This window comes from Xiphophorus hellerii, chromosome 13 (assembly GCF_003331165.1).
Source record: "Xiphophorus hellerii strain 12219 chromosome 13, Xiphophorus_hellerii-4.1, whole genome shotgun sequence".
Classification (NCBI taxonomy): Eukaryota; Metazoa; Chordata; class Actinopteri; order Cyprinodontiformes; family Poeciliidae; genus Xiphophorus; species Xiphophorus hellerii.
This window is the reverse complement of record NC_045684.1, coordinates 8,156,004-8,182,415: the sequence shown is the minus strand read 5'-3', so window position 1 is coordinate 8,182,415 and position 26,412 is coordinate 8,156,004. Positions and strand designations below refer to the sequence as shown.

The 26,412-nt window shown below is 36.0% G+C and overlaps 4 long non-coding RNA genes across 5 annotated transcripts; 2 read left to right on the top strand and 2 right to left on the bottom strand.

Annotated features, from left to right (window-relative positions):
* Positions 1 to 924: 924 nt before the first annotated feature.
* LOC116731040 (uncharacterized) lies at positions 925 to 1,641 on the bottom strand. The gene is made up of 2 exons (XR_004341496.1): positions 1,546 to 1,641; positions 925 to 1,035 (listed from the first exon to the last, which is right to left on the bottom strand). It is a non-coding gene; the product is annotated as an uncharacterized LOC116731040 (long non-coding RNA).
* Positions 1,642 to 3,249: 1,608 nt separating this feature from the next.
* Positions 3,250 to 5,496, bottom strand: LOC116731008 (uncharacterized). The gene is made up of 3 exons (XR_004341462.1): positions 5,251 to 5,496; positions 5,073 to 5,159; positions 3,250 to 4,492 (listed from the first exon to the last, which is right to left on the bottom strand). It is a non-coding gene; the product is annotated as an uncharacterized LOC116731008 (long non-coding RNA).
* LOC116731062 (uncharacterized) lies at positions 4,318 to 4,862 on the top strand. Its single transcript, XR_004341520.1, has 2 exons — positions 4,318 to 4,382; positions 4,807 to 4,862. It is a non-coding gene; the product is annotated as an uncharacterized LOC116731062 (long non-coding RNA).
* Positions 5,497 to 16,615: 11,119 nt separating the features above from the next.
* LOC116731034 (uncharacterized) lies at positions 16,616 to 18,701 on the top strand. 2 transcript variants are annotated; one of them, XR_004341490.1, is made up of 3 exons: positions 16,616 to 17,117; positions 18,212 to 18,542; positions 18,616 to 18,701. It is a non-coding gene; the product is annotated as an uncharacterized LOC116731034 (long non-coding RNA). The 2 variants fall into 2 exon arrangements; XR_004341489.1 differs by lacking the exon at positions 16,616 to 17,117 and having other exon boundaries at positions 17,879 to 18,542.
* The last annotated feature ends 7,711 nt before the right edge of the window (positions 18,702 to 26,412 follow it).

Below are 26,412 nucleotides of genomic sequence, written 5' to 3'. Positions count from 1 at the left end.
AAAAGAAAACTAGAAACAAATAGAAAAGAGGGTTGTGATTGGCTTGTTACTCGCTATGTCACCAGGGACAACGATTTATTACTAAAAAATAAAAACTTTAACTGCTCAGGTTTAGGTGAGTTCTCTGTCTTACCCGCTTCATTACTCAACACATCACTAATGTAAAGTTTGATCTTTGTTATTTGCTTGTCAAACTGGAAAAAAATAAACTATAAAAGCAATTTTCAAGTTGTTTGGACATTGAACATCTTTTATTTATGTAACTGTTTGGTGTATTAGTTGAAAACGGCGTAAAAATAAAGAAACTGTAAATTCCCACTCATATTGGGCCCATGAATGCACCTTTGCCCATAGTCATTGTGCCCCTTTTCCCCATAGACTATAAATAAACGCCTCATGGACCGCTCTTGCCTATTGTTACTGAAGAGATTTAAGGCGGCCATCTTGGAGCGGTCGACCGTTCCACTCAGCTTTATGTTTAACAGACTCAAAACGTATCAGCGCATTTATCAATCATAACTCGCTAAATACTAAACAGATATTTACCAATTTTTCTGTAAACCTTATTAAAAGGTTAGCAACATTTACAAGGAAATGATTTTTAAAGTATTTTTGAATGACTGATATAAGGTTGAGCATATTTAACTATTCTTAGTGGGGAAAACAGATTAGAGTCAGAATAGAATGTGTTGATATTTCTGTATTATGATTATTTTACAAAGCACACAACCAGTCATAATTTTTGAAATATGTTATTTAGTAATATCAGTACATATTTATATAAATATACAAACACAAAATGATACAATCAGAGAGAAATAAAGATGTTTAATTATAAATGCTGAATAATATGCACTAAACTACACATATTTATATGGACATGCGTATATACATAATATCTATATAGGTTTTATTCATGTTTTCCAGCCGAGGAGGAGCTTAAGAGAGATTCAGCAGCTGAGATTCATCAGTGCAGTGAATCCGTCTCTCCTTAAAGACATTCCCCACTTCTTCCTCACATGGTCTTTATGAAACCTTCAAAACAAAAACAGGAGCTATTTTACTTTAGACAGAGTGAAAGAATTTCATATAAATAAGAGTCTTTGCCACCTTGTGTGGAATAATCTAAATCAATGTTAGGGAAAGAGATCCAAAAAGTGGTGAAATCAACCTTTATTGAAGTTTAACTAATTAGAAAAAGGTTTCACAAATCCCTAACAAGGTTCTGAATATTCTGCTGTTAGAGCAGAATAATCCAGTTCAGGTCTGAAGAGTCCAGGTGTTGTAGTTTTTAAACTAGAATCGAATAAGATGCGGAAGCTAGTGAAAAATTAGGTGGAATAACCCTTTAGCCATTTCCCGAATCGGAAACCAAATTCAGCTTCGTGTATATGAGCCATTTTCACAGCGTAATTCTGATGTCTGCGTTCATTTGCCTGTTAAAAATCATTTATACGGGAAAAGAACATTTACTAAAATGATCCTCATACAGAAAGGTGCAGACATTTAGACCTTAACCTGCATCCAAACGCTGGTGGTTCCTACCTATTCGGTGTAAGATTATCTGGGGCCTCCGGGAGAAATCCAGCAGTCTGCGATGATCATCCATCTCTTCCTCCGACTTGACGATGATTTCTTTAAACTCTGTGAATGTTTCTTCAGCAGCAGTTAACGGCTCGTTGATAAACTCGTTTAGAGAAACAGTCGAACATTCAACCAAACAGACCATGCGCCATTTTCTTTGTCTTCTTCTTCTTCTTTGGGATTTTATGACTGTCGTTCATTCATGTCATTGCATTACCGCCACCTTGTGGATCTTACGATCATCACATCTAAAGATTTCTCATACAGTGCCAGTTCTCTTTGAAAGACGTAAATTATTTTCTTCCACTTTATCTAAATAAAACAAATACAATATTAGTATTCCAGTTTTCCACAAATCTAAAGTTAATATTGTCTTCTGATTCGTATCTCCTACATCCCGCAACATGTTTCACAGTTTCTTCACTCCACCAGATCAGAACCTTTCCTATAGTTTCCGTATATCCACAATGATCGCTGCTGCTTTGTTCGGAGTTACCGCTGGTTCCGCCCATCCTGTGGCTTATTGAGAGCCGATCAGCACCGGCTTGTTCATTTAATTGTGCGGTGCTGGTGGTCGAGTGTAAATGACTTTTAACGGTTTTATCTATTTGATTTTTCTACCGGTATTTTAATAATACTGTAGTTTCTTTCTACTGCACTAGATGGGTTAAATGCTATTACTCTCTTTAATACTGAAATTATTCAATATATGACCTTATATTTTACCTTTGCAAGCATTTCTATGCCATATTTAAAGTTTTAAGGAGGGATGTTGGATGTAATTTTAAGTTATTCAGTTTAGCTGACAGGTTTGCACTGTTTAACTTTTTCCTGCTGCTTCTACTCATTTCATTTCAGCAAGTGTTCTGCAGTTGAACTCAAATGTTTCTACAATTTTCAGCAGTAACATTCAGCACTAACACGACATTTTCACAGGAAAGGCAAATGTTCTACTTACTTTCTAAGACACTAATAATATAACTATGTGTGGAGGTTAAATTAGTTCCAGCATTAGAAACATGGTGATCTATAATAGAAAACAGCTGCAGCAGAACAGAGAAAAATATAACTAAGACAACAGAAACACTAAATTACTGAAGACAATAATAATCAACCATACTTTCTAAAATCAAGAACCATCAATGTATGAAAATTAATTTATAATGAATTTTAAAAGTAATTATTTTTTATTTATTCATTAAGCTATTACATAGGTGGAGTTGAACTGGTTAATATAATTTTACAAATAACAGCATCAGTTACAATGTCATTTTGTTTTAAAGAGAAACTTATCTTATAAGTTTTAAATCTAAGCTTAGATCACTTTTAGACCATATACAGTACAGACCAAAAGTTTGGACACACCTTTTAATTCAATGAGTTTCCTTTATTTTCATGACTATTGACATTGTAGATTCACACTGAAGACATCAAAACTATGAATAACACATGTGGAAATATGCACTAAACAAAAAAGTTTAAAACAACTGAAAATACCCCTTATATTCTACTTTCTTCAAAGTAGCAACCTTTTGCTGTGATTACTGCTTTGCACACACACTGCATTTTCTTGATGGGCTTCAAGAAGTAGTCGGTCGGTCCATTTCTTGGGTTGGGGTTCTATAATTTAACGCAGTGCCCTGTATGTCTGCTGGATCTTCTTCATTGGGACTAGGTGGATCCTTTGGTTGGCAGGCTGGCTTTGTGACTTGGGATAGGGGTTTGGTTTGAATGATTCCTAAGCTGGTGGTCCTGGTTCTGGTTGGTTGTTGGATCTCTGTGTATGAGAAATGCAAGTGGGTGTATGGCGTCCATTTTTGTTTTGTTTATTTTGACATTGTCTACATGGGTTTGAATGTCTGGGTGTACACATGAGAATGGGAACATGTGATCTTGTCTCTGTGTGCCTGGTCTGTCTGTCAGGTTTGGTCTCTGGCTCCCTCCTCTCTGTGATCACCTTTATATCAAGTTGGGTGAGAGGAGGGGGCCCCTATAAAACCTTTTTCTCACCTTTCTTTTCTCTCCAGCTTTCTTCTCCGTCTCATTACAATTTAATAAAATAAACCCAAAGCAGTTTCTAATAAAGTTTCATGTAAATATCAGGGGGAAGCCATAATGGTCCACTTATGCAAGTCTTTAGGGCTTAACCTTGGTACTCGACAATGCTGAGTGTCACACTGTCAGACAGGACAAGTTTAACACAAAACACAACAAAAAGACAAAATGCAAGTGTTTAGTCAATGGTAAATGTATGTATAGCGATTTATCTAGTGCAGAGGATGCCAAAGTGCTTTACATGTTGATGGTGGTAAGCTACATTGTAGCCCAGCTGCCCTAGGGCAGACTGACAGAAGCTGCTACACAATCGGCACCATCGGACTTCTGACTAACAGCAGGCAAGGCAGGTTTGGTGCCTTGCTCAAGGACTCAACAACTGAGATGGATGTGTGTAGCGCCTTTCTCAACTGAGCAGATCTGACTGCGAGGTGTAGTGTTAACCAGTTTGTATAATCAGAAGTAGGTACGGCACGGAGTCATGAGTGGGGTGAATAATTAATACAACTGATACAAAAAAGTAAAGTTTGTTAATATTGCTATTTATTGCAGTGGCAATAATAATAATAATAATAATACCAAAACAACAAAACAATAAATTTCCAAAAACAGAAGGGGAAAAAAACAAACCAACAAAAACAATTATAATAATAACCAGTGATACTTCAAACGTAATAAAGTCCACAATAGATCCAAGAACAAAAAGAGAATAATTATGTTCCCTTTTCAATACTCAGAGTTTAGTTCGTTTCTGTAGGGAAAGTGTAGTTCCGTTTTCCTACCACCAGATGGTGGGTGGGTAGCTCGCCATCTTCCGTCATCAAGTGAGTCAATGCAAGGGGAAAAACCTGACCTAAAAGGCCAGATAACACACATTAAGTTCATATATAAACATTATATTTATATAAACTAAATGGAAGAGACAAGAAAACAATTAAATATGTACTTGCTATATTTTAACAACTTCATAGAAAAAATAAAAAAGAAAGGAGAAGATAAAAAGAAAAATTTAAATCCTTTTTTTTTTAAAAAAGCGCACTTCATAATTCAAGTTCAAAATTGCCTAGATAATATAATTAGCAGTCGTTACAAACAACCAATATTGAATCAAATCAATCAACTTACAAATGTGATTGATCAAAGTAGCTACAAACTAAATCATATTAGGTACCAAATTTCATCGCTGCACCAACATGGAATGCAACACCAATAAAGAAATCATGGAAAAAATAATCAAATCTAAAGTTGAAAGGTAAACCCTTAAATATTAAAGGTGTGGTCTTTAATTCGGCTGCAACAGTGTGATTCTTCATTAAGTAAGTAATTAATAAGTAGACTAAACTGATGTGGGCCACTGATTGTCGATGGATCAGAGCTAATGCTAATGCTAACTGGCGCAGCAGAGCGAAAATAACGCCCTATTATCTACTCACCGTCGAGTAACGGATTATCTGATGAGGTGGATGCAATGATAACTTGCTCAGATCAGGAAGGTTCACCAGCTGTCAATGGATCACAACCTGGCGAGTGATTCAACAGGAGGGAAATATTAGCGGCGCTATCATTACAAATGCTATACAACGTCAAGTCAGATGGTATTTAACAACTCACCGCAATCTTCAAGTTTTAGAGATTAAATGAGTGATGAGTCGATTCAGAAACTCCAGGTTGTTTTACAAACAACCAACAGTGAGTAGCAGCAAGGTGGGGAAGAAAAAACAAAACCCGGAAGCACACATGACAATCAACTTAAAGGGAAGGTGATTGGGTCATGGCGGACACCTGGGTTACATGTGGGAAGTTTGAACCAGCAACCCATCAGTTACAGGAACCACAGTGGCTACAACCAGTATAGCCGTAGTACCACCATCTACTGGGTTCAAGGATCAGGCACAACATACACTAAAGGAAAACTCAAAACTTTTAATGTTAAATGAAATGTTACACGTTTATTTCTTTCTAAAATACATATAAACATAAAAATAGTTTCAACATTAAAATACAGTAATCTAAATGCTGCAGCAGAACAGATTAAAATATTACAGCTAAAACAAGAGAAAGCAAAATATTGCAAAAGCAAAATATAAAAAGCAAAATATTAAAAATAATTACATGTACTTTGTGCAATCAATGCATGAAAATTAGTTTGCGGTGAATTTGGCATTTTTTTAAAGTACAAATGATTTTTTTTATTTGAAGAGATTTTAATTAGGTAGAGTAAAACTGGTTAACATAATTTGAAAGAAATGAAATCAGATTCAATCTCATTTTACATTAAACACAAAATTAACACAAATACTGTTTTGTAGATTTTTTTTTAAAACACTCAACCATTATATACATTCTATTGTTGATTTAAAAAACTACAAAAATAAACCCCACTCACTCTCTATGGTACAGAATAATACAAATCAATCCCTCAAGTCCAATCATGTGAGAATGTTCTGGAAGGGAGTCCATGTCCGGTCAAACTCTGCTAATGCATGAAATAGTCAGTGGGCCCCCAAGCCTCTTCATCTATCAGCATCAGTACTGGCACTCCTCAGGGCTGTGTGCTGAGCCCTCTGCTCTTCATGTTGTACACACACAACATACAGTTTGACATAAACAGTATGTTAATACAATAACATACAGTTTATCATTATTGTTTTTTGATACAGAATATACCAGAAAAATAAAACATCAATGAAGAAAAATGTGTCATGGTTGAACATCTCTAAGTATCCAAATGTGAAGATCAAAATGATCACATTTAACAAATACAACATAGGACATTTATGGAACATACTTCTACAGCTTTTCAACTGTGTGACGCGTCATGTGCTTAGTTAAATTATGTTTATTACTAAAACTTTTTAAACAGGACACGCATGAAAACAGCTTTTCACCAGTGTGAATCATCATGTGCTGAGTTAAATTTTGTTTTCGAATAAAACTTTTTCCACAGGTCACGCATGAAAACGGCTTTTTACCTGTGTGAATCGTCATGTGCTGAGTTAAAGGCGATTTACGCCTAAAACTTTTTCCACAGGTCACACATGAAAACGGCTTTTTACCTGTGTGAATCGTCATGTGCTGAGTTAAAGGCGATTTACGCCTAAAACTTTTTCCACAGGTCACACATGAAAACGGCTTTTTACCTGTGTGAATCATCATGTGCTGAGTTAAAACCTGTTTATAACCAAAACTTTTTCCACAGGTCACACATGAAAACGGCTTTTCACCTGTGTGAATCATCATGTGCTTAGTTAAATTCGTTTTTTGACTAAAGCTTTTTCCACAGTTCACACATGAAAACGGCTTTTGACCAGTGTGAATCCTCATGTGCTGAGTTAAAGCCGGTTTATAACCAAAACTTTTTCCACAGTTCACACATGAAAACGGCTTTTCACCCGTATGAGTTCTCATATGAGCATCAAAAACAGATTTGAAAGTCAAACCCTTTTTACAGATGACACATGAGAAAGGTTTTCTTCTTTCCTGATTTTGGTTCTCAGCTTCAGCGGCTTCCTGGAAGATGACTTGGTTCCTGTTTGGTTCTGATTCAGTGTGGTCTGTTTGCTCATCAATAGGAACCACCATGCAGGTATCAGTCTCCTGTTTTAATTCTATCTGTTCTTCAGCCTGACTGCAGTAAACTTCTTTCTCTTCCACTTTTATCTGCTGGTGTTTTAGATCCTCCTGCTCTTCTTTTATCTGATGATCTTCAGGCTCTTCCTGTTCTTGTTTCACCTGCAGAGGTTCCAACTCCTCCTGGTCCAGAGTGGATCTCCTCTCCAGGTAATAAATGTTACACTGCAGGTAATCTGGACAAGAAAACAGATTTAAAAAGCAATCGTTATTTTATTGAAGTAAATGGGAGAAATCGTTCATTGTTTACGACAGAAATGAAAAAAATGAAAAAACCCACACCGAAAAATTTAAGAGCGTAGACAGAGAGACAGATCAGGCGACAAATCCAGCTGACAATTGGAGAATTCTCAAACAAACGGATATTAAATATTTTTTATTTATTATAAAATTAATAATAGTTGCCAATGTTGTTAATATTTACAAGTAAATTTTATTATTTCAAGATATTACTTAATTTGGAACTATCATTACTTTTATTTGTATTAAAATTTGATTTTAGTTCACTTTATATTTTTGGGGTTTATTTAAAGATTTTATTCGTAGGTTAATAATTGTTTAGTTTTTGTTGCTTTGTGTTTGTTATTTACTTTTGTAAGTTAGACATTAAGAACTGTGGGTCCATTTTCTGTAAGTATAGGGACTGGTATAGGACCAGCATGCACTGGGTTGGGCCTGTGGGTTTTGACCCGAGCAGGAGAGGAAACAATGAAAAGTAGTGATGGTGAGATGCAGCTTCATGAAGCCCTGAGGAACTCCATCCAATCATTCGACTCATGAGCCGATGCACCGCGGTGCTTCATTTGCTCTACTGTGACATCAACTGGACAATATATGTAAAATAGGCAACGTGAAAACAACACGAAGCTTTACAATGAATAAACAAGTTTAAAATGTTTGTGATTCTGATACATAAATTCTGATTAATCTGGTTGTATGAAACAATGGCTGGATCCAAAAGAAAACTAGAAACAAATAGAAAAGAGGGTTGTGATTGGCTTGTTACTCGCTATGTCACCAGGGACAACGATTTATTATTTAAAAATAAAAACTTTAACTGCTCAGGTTTATGTGAGTTCTCTGTCTTACCCGCTTCATTGCTCAACACATCACTAATGTAAAATTTGATCTTTGTTATTTGCTTGTCAAACTGGAAAAAAATAAACTATAAAAGCAATTTTCAAGTTGTTTGGACATTGAACTTCTTTTATTTATGTAACTGTTTGGTGTATTAGTTGAAAACGGCGTAAAAATAAAGAAACTGTAAATTCCCACCCATATTGGGCCCATGAATGCACCTTTGCCCATAGTCATTGTGCCCTTTTCCCCCATAGACTATAAATAAACGCCTCATGGACCGCTCTTGCCTATTGTTACTGAAGAGATTTAAGGCGGCCATCTTGGAGCGGTCGACCGTTCCACTCAGCTTTATGTTTAACAGACTCAATGACGTATCAGCGCATTTATCAATCATAACTCGCTAAATACTAAACAGATATTTACCAATTTTTCTGTAAACCTTATTAAAAGGTTAGCAACATTTACAAGGAAATGATTTTTAAAGTATTTTTGAATGACTGATATAAGGTTGAGCATATTTAACTATTCTTAGTGGGGAAAACAGAATAGAATGTGTTGATATTTCTGTATTATGATTATTTTACAAAGCACACAGTCATAATTTTTGAAATATGTTATTTAGTGATATCAATACATATTTATATAAATATACAAACACAAAATAATACAATCAGAGAGAAATAAAGATGCTTAAATAATTATAAATGCTGAATAATATGCACTAAACTACACATATTTATATGGACATGCGTATATACATAATATCTATATAGGTTTCATTCATGTTTTCCAGCTGAGGAGGAGCTTAAGAGAGATTCAGCAGCTGAGATTCATCAGTGCAGTGAATCCGTCTCTCCTTAAAGACATTCCCCACTTCTTCCTCACATGGTCTTTATGAAACCTTCAAAACAAAAACAGGAGCTATTTTACTTTAGACAGAGTGAAAGAATTTCATATAAATAAGAGTCTTTGCCACCTTGTGTGGAATAATCTAAATCAATGTTAGGGAAAGAGATCCAAAAAGTGGTGAAATCAACCTTTATTGAAGTTTAACTAATTAGAAAAAGGTTTCACAAATCCCAAACAAGGTTCTGAATATTCTGCTGTTAGAGCAGAATAATCCAGCTCAGGTCTGAAGAGTCCAGGTGTTGTAGTTTTTAAACTAGAATCGAATAAGATGCGGAAGCTAGTGAAAGATTAGGTGGAATAACCCTTTAGCCATTTCCCGAATCGGAAACCAAATTCAGCTTCGTGTATATGAGCCATTTTCACAGCGTAATTCTGATGTCTGCGTTCATTTGCCTGTTAAAAATCATTTATACGGGAAAAGAACATTTACTAAAATGATCCTCATACAGAAAGGTGCAGACATTTAGACCTTAACCTGCATCCAAACGCTGGTGGTTCCTACCTATTCGGTGTAAGATTATCTGGGGCCTCCGGGAGAAATCCAGCAGTCTGCGATGATCATCCATCTCTTCCTCCGACTTGACGATGATTTCTTTAAACTCTGTGAATGTTTCTTCAGCAGCAGTTAACGGCTCGTTGATAAACTCGTTTAGAGAAACAGTCGAACATTCAACCAAACAGACCATGCGCCATTTTCTTTGTCTTCTTCTTCTTCTTAAGTTTATTGGCGGTTGGCAACAAACTTTAAGTAGCATTACCGCAACATACTGGTATGGAGTGTGGTTCGAGATGGACTATCTATTTATATATATATATATATATATATATATATATATATATATATATATATATATATATATATATATATATATATACTCCTACAAATAACAATAATGAATAAACTAAATAAATAAATCATACATATATATATATACACACACTTTCATCCATTTTTATACTTAACTTTATACTATACCTCTCTAGATCATGCACATATTCACAAACACACCTACTATAATCAAATTCTGTGAAACAATTTAATTTTCTTTAAATATTTAATAATTATTTGTATGTGTTTACTCCCCAAATTCTTCCTCAAAATATCTAATAAATTAATCTTTTCCTTAATACATTCAAACTCTCTTCTCATGCATCTTCTTTCTCTTTCATACTTATGACATTCTAATATAATATGCTCTATTGTTTCATATTTTCCACAGTAATCACATTTGCCATTATCATGCTTTTTTATTTTAAAAAGTGTATAATTAAGTCCTGTATGCCCAAATCTTAATCTTGTTATCACCCTTTCCTCCTTTCTATTTCTTCTTCCATTTCTTCTCTCTCCTACTATTTTCTGAATTTTATAAAACCATCTTCCTGTTTTTCTTCATCCCACCTTTTTTTTTGCCATTTTTCCATCAGTTTTCCTTTAACCATACTCTTTCCCTCAGATTTACTTGTTTTAACTGTAAAACTAATAGGATTTTGAATTGCCCTCTTTGCCATTTTATCTGCTCTCTCGTTTCCTTCAACCCCAATATGTGCTGGAACCCACACAAATATAACTATTAAACCCATATTTTGTATCCTAAATAATGTATGTAGTATTTCTAATAAAATGTCCATCCTACTATCTGATTGAGTGTTCTTTAAACTTAATAATGCAGAGCTTGAATCTGAACATATCACTGTTTTTAATGGTTTTATTTCTTCTACCCATTGTAAAGCTGATAATATTGCCAACATTTCTCCTGTGTATACTGATAATCCATCTGTAATTCGTTTTCCTATTTTTAAATTGAATTCTGGTACTACAAAAGCTACTCCTATTTTTCCATTTATTTTTGATGCATCTGTATAAATTTGCATATATTGATAATAATTGTTTAAATGCATCTGTACTAGGGGTTGAACGACTACATATTTTTTAAGGTCGACTACATCATGATAATAGTCCAGTCGATGTCGACTAGTCGCGGTGACGTCATAGTGACGTAAGCGCAAAAACCCTTCACAACTACTTGGAGGCTTTATTAGCTATTTTCACGGCAAATATTGACCCCCCCCCCCCCACACACACACACACACACACACACACACTCTCTCCTTCTCCTGCTTTTACTAAGTCTATTATGGAGATTCTTCGTGAGCAGCGGGGAAAAGTTTGTTGCACAAAGTCGGGTCTGACTTTCTTTTTCTAAACACCGGCTGATGCTGATGATCTCTGGATAGTTACTATAGGAGTCAAATGATCACACTGACTACATGGTGCTTTTGGAACATCACAAGCCAAACTTGTTATGAACGGATCCCGTTTGGTTACAGCTGAATTCAACGAAACCACCTGCTTCTCCTCCGCCCGATGCGCGGCAGGAAGCTCTGCTGACTCAGCAGATTGAACGATTTAAGATATTTTCTAGTCAACGTCAACATGATAAAAGTCGAGTCGATGTCGAGTTGACTAGTCGTTGTGACGTCATAGCAACGCAAGACGCAAAGCTTTGGAGTAACGTACAGGCTTTATTACCCGTTTTCACGGAAAAATACGGCATTTACACAGAACAGCAACAAGTGAAACAACAAAACATCGGGATAGTTTATGATAAATAATAAGTTGCTGGGAAACCAACATTCAAAAGGAAACGCACATCTTTTAGATGGCATGTAAAAACAATAAAAAGAGGTGGCACGGGGGCGGGGGGGGGGGGGTAAATAAAGTTCACTCGCTGTCAATATTCTCTTCGCTAAGAGTTGTTGGGGTTTTTTCTTGGTTGACATGTAGGAAAACAAGGGCATCAACATGAGCCGGATGAAGGCTTGCCCGCTTTCTCGTAATGGTATTCCCAGCGAGAGAGAAAATCCTCTCGCTGGGAGTGCTGGTTGCCGGAACAGCTAAATATTTTTAATATTTAAATATTTTAAATTTTTTCGTGACAAAGACACTCGCGAGCCAGCTAAGTGACATCCTTAGCGGGAAGGGGGCGAGTTTTAGACGGCTCGTGTTTTGTAGTGGACTGCAGCTGCAACTCCATCTCCTTTTAAAAACACTGTAAAACCACAAATATGCATCCATCTACATATCATTTAAACTAATGTATTAACTTATTTTTCTTGTGTCTTGTGACGTATACTGTGCTGTCAGATCAGCACAGGCTGTCACCACCGGCAATCACATGACTGCGACTAGTCGACATGAAAAGTAAAAACTCGCGAGACGTCCTAGAGTCGACTAGTCGACTAATTGGTTCAACCCCTAATCTGTACTGAATAACTATCTGCTATGTAAGATTTATCTGGTTTCTTTTCCATTATTGACATGCCTACTGTTGCTTCTGGTAGAATCCATGGTGGTATTATTGATATTGGTGTTTGACTTATTTCTAAACTATTCATTTTAAATTCTTTTATTTTATTTTCAATTGTCCATCCAAAACTCTTCATTTCTTTCTTTTCTTTTTCCCAACATGGCCTTAAAATTTCCCTAGTTGGATGATCAAATTTATTGCTTTGTACACTTAACCAGTAATTTATTTCTAGTTTTGTTCTTCTTAAATCTAATGGCATTTCTCCCATTTCCACTTCTATTGCTGCTGTTGGTGTGGTTTTAAATGCTCCATAATCTTAATGCCTGATGTTGAATAATGTCTAATTTGACCAGATGTGTTTTAGCTGCTGAACCATAAACTATACAACCAAGGTCTATGTTAGATCTTATCATTCCAGTGTAAATCTGTTTTAGTGATTTTCTATCTGCTCCCCAGTCACTGCCAGCCAAGCATCTTAAAATATTTAAGATTTTTTTACATTTATCTACCACTTTTTGAATATGAATATTCCATTTTAGTTTTTCATCAAACCATATTCCTAAAAATTTTATACACTTTACTTGCTCTAATTCTTGATTATATAATTTTAATTTTATTTCCTTGTTTAATTTTTTCTGAGTAAATATCATTACTTTTGTTTTTTCAACTGAAAACTTAAATCCCCAGTGCAACGCCCATTTTTCTATTTCAATAATAACCTTTTGTAATTTTCTTACAATGAAATCTACATTTTTCCCTCTTTTCCAAACAGCTCCATCATCTGCAAAAAGTGAACATCCAATTTCTTTTCCAATATCTTTAAATACATAATTTATCATAATTAAGAACAATAATGGACTTATAATACTTCCTTGCGGAGTTCCGTTTTCTACTTTATATTTTCCTGAGATCACTTCACCAATTCTAACTTGTATTTTTCTATTTGTTAAAAAGTCTTTAATCCATTTAAATAATTTTCCTTTAATGTCCAACATATATAATTTAATTAATAATCCCTCAACCCACATCATATCGTATGCTTTTTCTATGTCAAAAAATACTGCCACTACACTTTCTTTATTTACTTGTGCTTTTCTAATTTCATGCTCTAGACATAACGTTGGATCATTAGTGCTCCTCCCTTTTCTAAAACCACTCTGAAACTTTGATATATATCCTTTACTATTTAAATAATATACGATCCTATTGTTAATCACTCTTTCCATTATTTTACATATATTGGATGTTAAAGCTATTGGTCTGTAGTTTTCTGGGTTTGAATTATCTTTTGCTGGTTTTGCTATTGGTATTATAATTGATTCCTTCCAGTTCAATGGTAGTTTTCCCTCCTCCCAAATTTTATTATATAATTGCAATATTATATCTTTTGATTTTTCACTAAGTTGTCTTATCATTCTATAATAAATCCGATCTTTACCTGGTGCTGTATTTTTTGTCTTTCTGAGTGCAGAGTTCAATTCAGCTTTTGTAAACTCAACATTTAACAGATTATTTGTTTCTTCAACACTCTCTACTAACTCTTTATATTTAAGTTTTGTATTTTCTCTCCCTTTTCTTCCCTCTTCACTAATATTATTTGAACTATGAATTTTACTAAATGTTCTTGCCAATATTTCAACTTTATCTTCATCTCTTACTATATTTATATTATCCATTTTTAATATAGGATATTCAAACTCTCTCCTTATGCCATTCATTCTTTTAATTATTTTCCAAATTTTTTCTATTTTGGTTTCTTTCCCTATTGTGCTACAGAAATTCCTCCAATATTCTCTTTTAGCATTCTTAATAGTTCTTCTTACCATTGCTTGCTTTCTTTTATAATCAATTAAATTCTTATAAATTGGGTTACCTTTTAGTACTTTAAATGCTTTATTTCTTAACTTTATTGCTTTTTTACATTCATTTGTCCACCATGGCACCATTTTCTTATCATTTCTACACCCTGTTTTCTTTATAGAATTATCTGCTGCTTCCATAATTGTTTTACTAATTTCTAAATTTATATCATTTATATCCATTGTCATATCTACTTTCTCTAAATTTATTTGACTCAAGTATCTAAATTTAATCCAGTCTGCCTTATTAAAATTCAGTTTTTTATTGACCTTTATATTCTTATTTAAATTTAATCCTACTCTTATTATAATGGGATAATGATCACTACCTATTGTTGAATTTTTATCAATGAACCACTCACAAATACCAGCTAAAACATCTGAAACAATTGTTAAATCAATAACTGATTCCATCCCTGTTCTTACATTGATTCTTGTTCCCCTCCCATCATTAATACATACAAGATTTTTCATTCCCATTAATTCTTCTATAACTTGTCCATTTCTATCATTACTTTTACCCCACAATGTACTATTTGCATTAAAATCCCCACACCAAATTATTTTCCCTTCCAAATATTCGGTTAACTCCTCCAATATTTCAATTGATAACGTTTTGCATGGATTATAAAAATTTATTATTTTAAATTTGCCTTCTTGTTCCCATATTTCAATTACTATATATTCAAGTTCTTTCCCTTTCCCTAATACCTGATATTGTATCCCTTGTTTTATAAATATTCCACATCCTCCTCCACCTCTCTCCTCCTGTCGGTCTCTTCTAACACTATTATATCCTTTAATCACAAAATCTAATGTTGTTTTTAACCATGTTTCCTGAACACAAATAATTTCTGGTTTATCCTCAAGACTATCAACATAACCTTTAAGTTCCTGTCCGTTAGCAATTAAACTTCTTGCATTCCATTGTAATATTAGCATTAATTATTTTCACCTGGTGGTCCTGATCTACCATCTACCTCCAGCTTTTTGTTTATGTTCTCCCATGATCCCTCTTTAAACCCCAAAAACCTTTCAGCTCCTCTCACTATTATTTTAATTTTCTCAGTTTTATGCTTGGCTTGGTCAGTGCAGTTGATAACATATGCTGCAAATAATATTAGTTTTTCTACTGATACTGTGATATTATCTTCTGATTGTACTTTGTTTTGCTGTGGGATTTGGCTCGCTATTTGTTCATTCTTTCTTGTTGTCTGCTCCTTCACATTTTTAACAGCTTCCGCATAACTAATGTTTTTAGTTGTTTTAATCTGTATAATTTCTTTTGCCTTCTTCCTTACCTCACATCCTCCATACGTAACTCTATGTTGCCCTCCACAGTTACAACATTTTTCTTGTGCTTCTTCTTTACAGTGTTCTAATTTGTGATCTTCACCACATTTTGGACATCTTTGCTTCCCTTTACAAACTGCTGCTATGTGTCCATATCTTTGACACTTGAAACAACGAAGTGGTGGAGGGATATAAGGTCTGACCTGAAAACTAAGATAACCTATTTTGATGTTTTGTGGCAATTCTTTCCCTTCAAATTCAATGAGGATTGACAAACTTCCTATTCTTTCTCCATTTATTGTTCTTGACAATCTCTTCAAGTTATTTACTTTTGCTCCTACAATACTTCGCTTAATTTTATCAAGATCTTCATCTAGAGGGATCCCATAAATCACTCCTCTAGTTTTTTTATTTTCTCCCACAATGTTTTTCTCCAACACCGTTTTTTTACATATATTATCCACATTTAAAGCCTTATTTTTTGTTCTTCCTTTTTACAAACTACCAATAGGTTTCCATCTCTCAAAATCTTTACCATTTCAACATCTCCAATTTTCTTTTTTATTTCTCTTGACACCACAATGGGGCTGATGTTATCCTGTTCTTCTTCGTTCTTAAGTTGTAATATTATTTTAAATTCCTCCCTCACAACTTTCCTCCTAACTATCCTTTCTTCTTCGCAACTACTTCCTTCCAGTTCTCGTTTATTTCCTTGAATATCACCCATTTCCTTTCCTTCATCTGTTTAATGTCTTCCCCGTCCTCTCCCTCTTCCTCTCCCCACTGGCGTCCACCCTTCAAAATCCATGTCTTCCTCATTTCCTGTCTCCATTTCCAACCAAACCATTCACATACCAGGTTATGCCAAAATCCGCCTTTTCCAACTCTGATATGTGTTTTGTTTTGCCGCACTTCGTCTCACAAAACCAGCCTGGGCTCCAACTCAACTACTCTCCCAAGTCTCATTTTCTTTGTCTTCTTCTTCTTTGGGATTTTATGACTGTGGTTCATTCATGTCATTGCATTACCGCCACCTTGTGGATCTTACGATCATCACGTTCATTTAAATGTGCGGTGCTGGTGGTCGAGTGTAAAGGACTTTTAACGGGTTTTTCTACTTTAATTTTCTACCGGTATTTTAATAATAGTTTGTAATTATTTATTTTTTAGCTCTCAGGATTGAAGGTGGTGCGTTTGGCCCAGATGGTGGCGCCCCCTGTTGCTGTGGCTGTCCCGTGATCAACATAAATCGATGGAGGGAAATCCAACGAGTGTTTGTGACGTCACGGTGTTTGGTGATTCTTTGCTCTGGAGCCTCCGATCCAGAACCTGTCAGCACCTACCGCCAAGCCTCGGCAACTCAGCTTAGTTTTTCTAACTCCTTCTTATCTACATAGAGGTATTATTTAATTTTACTGATTTTATTTTAATAAATTATTATAACTTTGAAACAGCGTCTATTGCAAAAACGTGCCTGTGCCCTAAATCAAATCCTGGGTGGAATCCCAGGTGGCGTTGTTGGCAAACAAACTAAATAATTGTGTATTTTTTACCATCGATTGCCTCACTAATATTTATTTAGCTAATGTTAGTTTATACACTCTTTCTTCTGCACTAGATGGGTTAAATGCCATTACTCTCTTTAATACTGAAGTTATTCAATATATGACCTTATACTTTACCTTTGCAAGCATTTCTGTGCAATATTTAAAGTTTTAACCAGGGATGTTGGTACTGATTTTAAGTTATTCAGTTTAGCTGACAGGTTTGCACTGTTTAACTTTTTCCTGCTGCTTCTACTCATTTCATTTCAGCAAGTGTTCTGCAGTTGAACTCAAATGTTTCTACAATTTTCAGCAGTAACATTCAGCACTAACACGACATTTTCACAGGAAAGGCAAATGTTCTACTTACTTTCTAAGACACTAATAATATATCTATGTGTGGAGGTTAAATTAGTTCCAGCATTAGAAACATGGTGATCTATAATAGAAAACAGCTGCAGCAGAACAGAGAAAAATATAACTAAGGCAAAAGACACAACAAATTATTGAAGAAAATATTCAACCATATTTTCTACAATCAAGAAAAATTAATGCATGAAAATCAATTTATAGTGAATATTTCATTTTCTATAGAGTAAATGTTTTTTAAAAATTTCTTCATAAAGCTTTTACATAGTTAGAGTTAGACTGGTTAATATAATTTAAAACAAATAACAGCATAAGTTGCAATATCATCTTGTTTCAAAGAGAAACCTATCAAAGATTTTATTGTATATATGTTTGAGAATGCACAACCATTAATGAAAATGTTCAATTAGAGCTAATAAACAGAGGTGAATAAATTGATTATAACTTTTCTATCAATTATAAATATTATAATTTTATAACTTTGTTTAAGAACTGATTTCCTAAAATGACTTATGACAAAATAAATTGTCACATGGTGACATGACTACTTCAGTAACTAACCCGTATTTGGCTTGGACAGATCTGGCCCAGGTGAGGCATGCCTCATGTGAACCGTGCCATCACTGCCAGATCTTTCCTGAGTCTGGCTGACATCCAATTTGCCATGCCAGAGGTTTGCCAGATGTGTCAGCAGAATGCCAGATCCGGTTCAGGTCGGTCTGCTGTGTGGGAACCGGCGAAGGCTCGCTCCTCTGGTCACCGTTTGCTCGATTACCTGTCCGCCCTCCAACACCACCTCCATCAGCGATCTACACCAAACTCTGAGACTCCACACGCCACCAACAAGCAGCCTCGACTCCAGCAGCCCCCACCGCTTCTTCCTCCCTGGCAGATTAACTGCATTTCATCAAGTAAGTAATTAAATCCTCTCCTTCAGTCTCAATTCAAGAACGCAGACTCACCATTCACCTTTCCCTCCTCCAGGATGCAGTCGATCCTATACAGTGGACTCCGGGACAAGATTCACATTTCATTCAATTCTCTGGACAAAATAAACTGTATTGAACTGATTCACCGGCTTCATGTTTGTTCTGTATGTGGGTCAAGCGGATCAATCCCCTCATGGCAGAAATTATGCTTTAACCCTCAGATTTTAACAAATGTAACTTTATATCAACATTACATTTTTTATGGCTTTCTTTTTATTTGTCTAAAAGAAGAAAATCTGGATTTATACACATAATTGCTCGACTCTGGAGAACCTGGCCGTCCTGTGGGACATTGTTGCTGGTACGGGTCTAGGTTTTGGGCATCTGGGGTCTGTGGCCCTCATCTGGGGAGGGACATTAGTGACTCTGTGAATGACTTCTGGCGGCAGCATGTGGTGAGTTTGGGGCTCCTTACAGCTTGAGATGGGTTACTGGCATGGTGGCCGTATTGTTCCTGGGGTAGTCTTGGGATTCTGGGGGCGTATTTTCCCTGGATCCTGGCTGAACCCTGAGACTTGGGTTCTGATCAGTATGTAGTCTGGATTTGGGGCCGGTTCATGCACTGCATGTTTGCACTGTGAATTTTCAACATGGTTTTGGGCTCTTTATGCCACGTCTTGTCCTCAGTTGTGAGGTGGATCACAGTGGGGTGGTGGTGGTCCTGTGTCTGGATGATCCAGCAGTCTCTGTGTGAGCCTGTCTCTGTGTGGGTCTGTCAGGGTTGGGGTCGCTGAGCTCTCATTATGTTGGACTTCACAACAACCATCGTCTTGTACCAGGTTAGGATTGGCTTTTTTATTTATCACTTGGCGGCTGGGATGTTTATGGACCTGTGAGGGGCTGCTTCCTTTTTCACAGTTGGTGCGTTGGCTTTTCTGTAGCATCCTTCCTACTGGTGGTGTAGTCGGCAAGTTGAGAGGCTTGTGTTTTTGGCTTATTTGTGTATGAAGTGGTGAAAGTGCTTGTGTTGGCTGGTGTTTGCATTTTGATTGGCCCCTTTTTTGGGTCTGGTATCGTTTGCTGTCTGTCTGTCTTGGTGTTGGTATGGGCTGTGATTTATTGCTTTGCTAGCCTATCTGTGGCCACAGCCTGGTGCTGGGCTGGGATTCAGGGCTGTGGGTGGTATTCTTGTTCTGGATATTGCGCTGAGCTGGCTGGTCGGTCCATTTCTTGGGTTGGGGTTCTTTCAGTCAACCCGGTGCCCTGTATGTCTGCTGGATCTTCTTCATTGGGACTAGGTGGATCCTTTGGTTGGCAGGCTGGGTTTGTGAATTGGGATAGGGGTTTGGTTTGAATGATTCCTAACCAGGTGGTCCTGGTTCTGGTTGGATCTCTGTGTATGAGAAATGCAAGAGGGTGTATGGCGTCCATTTTTGTTTTGTTTAGTTTGACATTATCTACATGGGTTTGAATGTCTGGGTGTACACATGAGAATGGGAACATGTGATCTTGTCTCTGTGTGCCTGGTCTGTCTGTCAGGTTTGGTCTCTGGCTCCCTCCTCTCTGTGATCACCTTTATATCAAGTTGGGTGAGAGGAGGGGGCCCCTATAAAACTTTTTTCTCACCTTTCTTATCTCTCCAGCTTTCTTCTCCGTCTCATTACAATTTAATAAAATAAACCCAAAGCAGTTTCTAATAAAGTTTCATGTAATTATATCAGGGGGAAGCCATAATGGTCCACTTGTGCAAGTCTTTAGGGCTTAATCTTGGTACTCGACAATGCTGAGTGTCACACTGTCAGACAGGACAAGTTTAATACAAAACACAACAAAAAGAAAAAATGCAAGTGTTTAGTCAATGGTAAATGTATGTATAGCGATTTATCTAGTGCAGAGGATGCCAAAGTGCTTTACATGTTGATGGTGGTAAGCTACATTGTAGCCCAGCTGCCCTAGGGCAGACTGACAGAAGCTGCTACACAATCGGCGCCATCGGACTTCTGACTAACTGCAGGCAAGGCAGGTTTGGTGCCTTGCTCAAGGACTCAACAACTGAGATGGATGTGGGAAGTTTGAACCGGCAACCCATCAGTTACAGGAACCACAGTGGATACAACCAGTATAGCTGTAGTACCACCATCTACTGGGTTCAAGGATCAGGCATAACATACACTAAAGGAAAACTCAAAACTTTAATGTTAAATGAAATGTTACACCTTTATTTCTTTCTAAAATACATATAAACATAAAAATAGTTTCAACATTAAAATACAGTAATCTAAATGCTGCAGCAGAACATATCAAAATATTACAGCTAAAACAAGAGAAAAAAGCAAAATATTAAAAATAATTACATGTACTTTGTGCAATCAATGCATGAAAATTAGTTTGCGGTTGTTGAGGAAAAATGATTATTTTTAGTGCTTAATACAGTTAATCTTACGGCATGTGTAAAAGGTATATTGAACATTCTTATTTTGAACAAATTTCTTTATTTTGAACAGGTTTGTGTTAAGGATTTAAAATTAAACTAGATGAGCAAGCATTCAGACAAACAGGAACCAAATGCAGATCTCTCAATGGGGTCTCCTGCTGTGTGCCAGAGCACAGGAGGCCGTAAAATTAGCATCTCCCCAAGGCACTATCATTTGAGCTTGGGGGAGAGAAGCCTGTTTTGTTCACAGAAGATCAAAAGCCTTCCAGAAACCAACATCTGGGATGGTGTGAAACTGAATACAACATAGAAGGTTGAAACCACTAACATTTAATTTCTAAGACATTTTTCTAAGTATTAATACCATGTTTTTACTGAAGATTGTATTATCTCATTTTAAAACTACTAATCTAGTAAATGATGAATGTATTTGAAAATTGTACTATCTGTGACTATATCAGAATCAAATGGAAATTGTTTGAATGAAAATGTTTTGTTTAGTATTAGAAAATTGCTCAGGAATTATACCTCATTTTGTTCTGTTGATTTTATGTGTTATTTTTGGCAGGACTCAATCTTTTGAGGTGCTGAGTGCAGAGGAGCAAAACTGGGGTTTGTAAAGATAACCTTTCCTTGAACCAAAATTACTGGATTTAAGTTTCTTTGAGAATTTATGTAAGGAGAGATAATGGGAGAGACTTCGGATTTCACAGGTATCTGTGAAATCTTATCTCATGTTTCTCTGTACCCAAAATGACCGTAGAACCACAGGAGGTCAGGACGCAGCTGTTGGCTCTTTTGTTTTTACCAGAGAGCAAATGGCCTTTGATCTTTGGCGTAAATTAGGGGGAGTTTCTAAGTTTCTCTGAGTGTCCAAGGTAGCTTCCAGTTGGTCAACTAGAGGAACGCCTTAAGTGAATATATTAAAAAGAAAAGACACACCTTCAGTATAAGACTTCGTGTAAAGGAGTAAAAATTCAGAGAGCTGCCATTTTTTTGCTTTTTGCATCTCTCTCTCCAAAGACGTGTCTTTGTTTTGTTTTTTTGTTTGTCTTTGTCTTGTCTGTCTTTGTCTGTATAAGGTAAAGAATGCATATCTCTGTTCCTCTGCAGTTTTGCTGTTAATTAATGCGTTGCCTTGTATGGGATTAAACTCTGTGATTCTGTGACGTTAACGCGCAGTGTTGTTGTTTTCCTTGTGGCTGCACGTCGCCCGCTGAGAGGACCCGGAAGTTTAAGGAAGAGAGCCAAACGTTTTGTCCAAAGTTAATTTATAAAATTATTCTTCCTTAACACGGTGAATTTTGCATTTCTTTAAAGTACAAATGATTTTTTTTTTATTTGAATAGATTTTAATTAGGTAGAGTAAAACTGGTTAACATAATTTGAAAGAAATGAAATCAGATTCAATCTCATTTTACATTAAACACAAAATTAACACAAATACTGTTTTGTAGAATTTTTTTTAAAACACTCAACCATTATATACATTCTATTGTTGATTTAAAAAACTACAAAAATAAGCCCCACTCACTCTCTATGGTACAGAATAATACAAATCAATCCCTCAAGTCCAATCATGTGAGAATGTTCTGGAAGGGAGTCCATGTCCGGTCAAACTCAGTTAATGCATGAAATAGTCAGTGGGCCCCCAAGCCTCTTCATCTATCAGCATCAGTACTGGCACTCCTCAGGGCTGTGTGCTGAGCCCTCTGCTCTTCACGTTGTACACACACAACATACAGTTTGACGTAAACAGTAAGTTAATACAATAACATACAGTTTATCATTATTGTTTTTTGATACAGAATATACCAGAAAAATAAAACATCAATGAAGGAAAATGTGTCATGGTTGAACATCTCTAAGTATCCAAATGTGAAGATCAAAATGATCACATTTAACAAATACAACACAGGACATTTATGGAACATACTTCTACAGCTTTTCAACTGTGTGACGCGTCATGTGCCGAGTTAAATTATGTTTATTACTAAAACTTTTTAAACAGGTCACACATGAAAACGGCTTTTCACCAGTGTGAATCATCATGTGCTGAGTTAACTCCTGTTGTCGAATAACACTTTTTCCACAGGTCACACATGAAAACTGCTTTTCACCAGTGTGAATCATCATATGCTTAGTTAACTCATCTTTTCGACTAAATCTCTTTCCACAGTTCACACATGAAAACGGCTTATCACCTGTGTGAATCATCATATGCATAGTTAAATGTTGTTTTTGACGAAAACATTTTCCACAATTCACACATGAAAATGGCTTTTCACCAGTGTGAATCATCATATGCTTAGTTAACTCATCTTTTCGACTAAATCTCTTTCCACAGGTCACACATGAAAACGGCTTTTCACCCGTGTGAATCATCATATGCTGAGTTAAAGCCAGTTTATAACCAAAACTTTTTCCACAGGTCACACATGAAAACGGCTTTTCACTCGTGTGAATCATCATATGCTTAGTTAAATGTTGTTTTTGACGAAAACATTTTCCACAATTCACACATGAAAATGGCTTTTCACCAGTATGAATCATCATGTGCCGAGTTAAAACATGTTTTTGACTAAAACCTTTTCCACAGTTCACACATGAAAAAGACTTTTCACCTGTATGAGTTCTCATGTGAGCATCAAAAACAGATTTGAAAGCCAAACGCTTTTCACAGATGACACTTGAGAAAGGTTTTCTTCTTTCCTGATTTTGGTTCTCAGCTTCAGCAGCTTCCTGGAAGATGACTTGGTTCCTGTTTGGTTCTGATTCAGTGTGGTCTGTTTGCTCATCAACAGGAACCATCATGCAGGTATCAGTCTCCTGTTTTAATTCAATCTGTTCTTCAGCCTGACTGCAGTAAACTTCTTTCTCTTCCACTTTTATCTGCTGGTGTTTTAGATCCTCCTGCTCTTCTTTTATCTGATGATCTTCTGGCTCTTCCTGTTCCTGTTTTACCTGCACAGGTTCTAACTCCTCCTGGTCCAGAGTGGATCTCCTCTCCAGGTAATAAACGTTACACTTCAGGCAATCTGGAGAAGAAAACAGAGAAAGAGTAATTGCTACCTTTTCTGAAATAAATACGAGTAATTTTTCATCTTTCAAGACAGAAATGAATAAAAAAAAAACAATTGATAATTCAAGAGCGTAGACAGAGATACAGATCAGTCGATATATCCAGCTGACATTTGGGGAAATCTCAAATTAACGGATATGAAAAAAAATATTTTATTACAAAATTAATTGTAGTAGGGATTATTGTTAATATTTACCTGCAAATTTTATTATTTCAAGATACTATTTATTTTTATTACTTTGAATTATATTGAAATTTTACTTTAGTTCACTTTATATCTTTATGGTTTATTTATAAACATGAGTTTATTTGTAGGTTAATAGCTGTTTAGTTTTTGTTCCTTTGTTATTAACTTTTCTAAGTTAGACATTAAGAACTGTGGGTCCATTTTCTGTAAGTATAGGGACTGGTATAGGACCAGCATGCACTGGGTTGGGCCTGTGGGTTTTGACCAGAGCAGGAGAGGAAACAATGAAAAGTAGTGATGGTGAGATGCAGCTTCATGAAGCCCTGAGGAACTCCATCCAATCATTCGACTCATGAGCCGATGCACCGCGGTGCTTCATTTGCTCTACTGTGGCATCAACTGGACAATATATGTAAAATAGGCAACGTGAAAACAACATGAAGCTTTACAATGAATAAACAAGTTTAAAATGTTTGTGATTCTGATACATAAATTCTGATTAATCTGGTTGTATGAAACAATGGCTGGATCCAAAAGAAAACTAGAAACAAAAAGAAAAGAGGGTTGTGATTGGCTTGTTACTCGCTATGTCACCAGGGACAACGATTTATTACTAAAAAATAAAAACTTTAACTGCTCAGGTTTAGGTGAGTTCTCTGTCTTACCCGCTTCATTACTCAACACATCACTAATGTAAAGTTTGATCTTTGTTATTTGCTTGTCAAACTGGAAAAAAATAAACTATAAAAGCAATTTTCAAGTTTTTTGGACATTGAACTTCTTTTACCTTCGTACGAAGCATCACCTCAGTGCAGCAGTGGCTTGTTGACTGAACTTTTATAGGATGTTTGGTTTGACAAACAATCGCCACTACAATTTATTTATTACAAATTATTACATTTTACAGCTACTAACACACTATTATTGTTTCATGCTGTTTGCTTTACTAACCTTGCGCTGCATTGTTCACATTTATCCTGTTTTCAAAAGTAAGTTTGATTAGTTAAAGGAGGAAAAGCCATAAAAGGTCATTTTATTTCTACATCAATAAGCCATTTTCACAGCGTAATTGTGATTCCTGCGTTCATTTACCGGTTAACAAAACATTTATACGGGAAAAGAACATTTACTAAAATGATCCTCATACAGAAAGGTGCAGACATTTAGACCTTAACCTGCATCCAAACGCTGCTGGTTCCTACCTATTCGGTGTAAGATTATCTGGGGCCTCCGGGAGAAATCCAGCAGTCTGCGATGATCATCCATCTCTTCCTCCGACTTGACGATGATTTCTTTAAACTCTGTGAATGTTTCTTCAGCAGCAGTTAACGGCTCGTTGATAAACTCGTTTAGAGAAACAGTCGAACATTCAACAAAACAGACCATGCGCCATTTTCTTTGTCTTCTTCTTCTTCTTTGGGATTTTATGACTGTCGTTCATTCATGTCATTGCATTACCGCCACCTTGTGGATCTTACGATCATCACATCTAAAGATTTCTCATACAGTGCCAGTTCTCTTTGAAAGACGTAAAATCTTTTCTTCCACTTTATCTAAATAAAACAAATACAATATTAGTATTCCAGTTTTCCACAAATCCAAAGTTAATATTGTCTTCTGATTCGTATCTCCTACATCCCGCAACATGTTTCACAGTTTCTTCACTCCACCAGATCAGAACCTTTCCTATAGTTTCCGTATATCCACAATGATCGCTGCTGCTTTGTTCGGAGTTACCGCTGGTTCCGCCCATCCTGTGGCTTATTGAGAGCCGATCAGCACCGGCTTGTTCATTTAATTGTGCGGTGCTGGTGGTCGAGTGTAAATGACTTTTAACGGTTTTATCTATTTGAATTTTCTACCGGTATTTTAATAATACTGTAGTTTCTTTCTACTGCACTAGATGGGTTAAATGCTATTACTCTCTTTAATACTGAAATTATTCAATATATGTGTTGGGTAAATTGTATTATTAGTATTATCAAATATTCGTTGTATCATGTAGCCTTGTAGTTACATTTAGATAATGTTTCTGTGTGTTAAATAACTTTGATTCCTTCCTGAGGCTTCCCTGGGAAATAGAGGTGACAGCTACTCTCAGCAGCTGTTGCCCTGCAGGACTTCCTACAAGACAGAGGTGTTAGTTGCT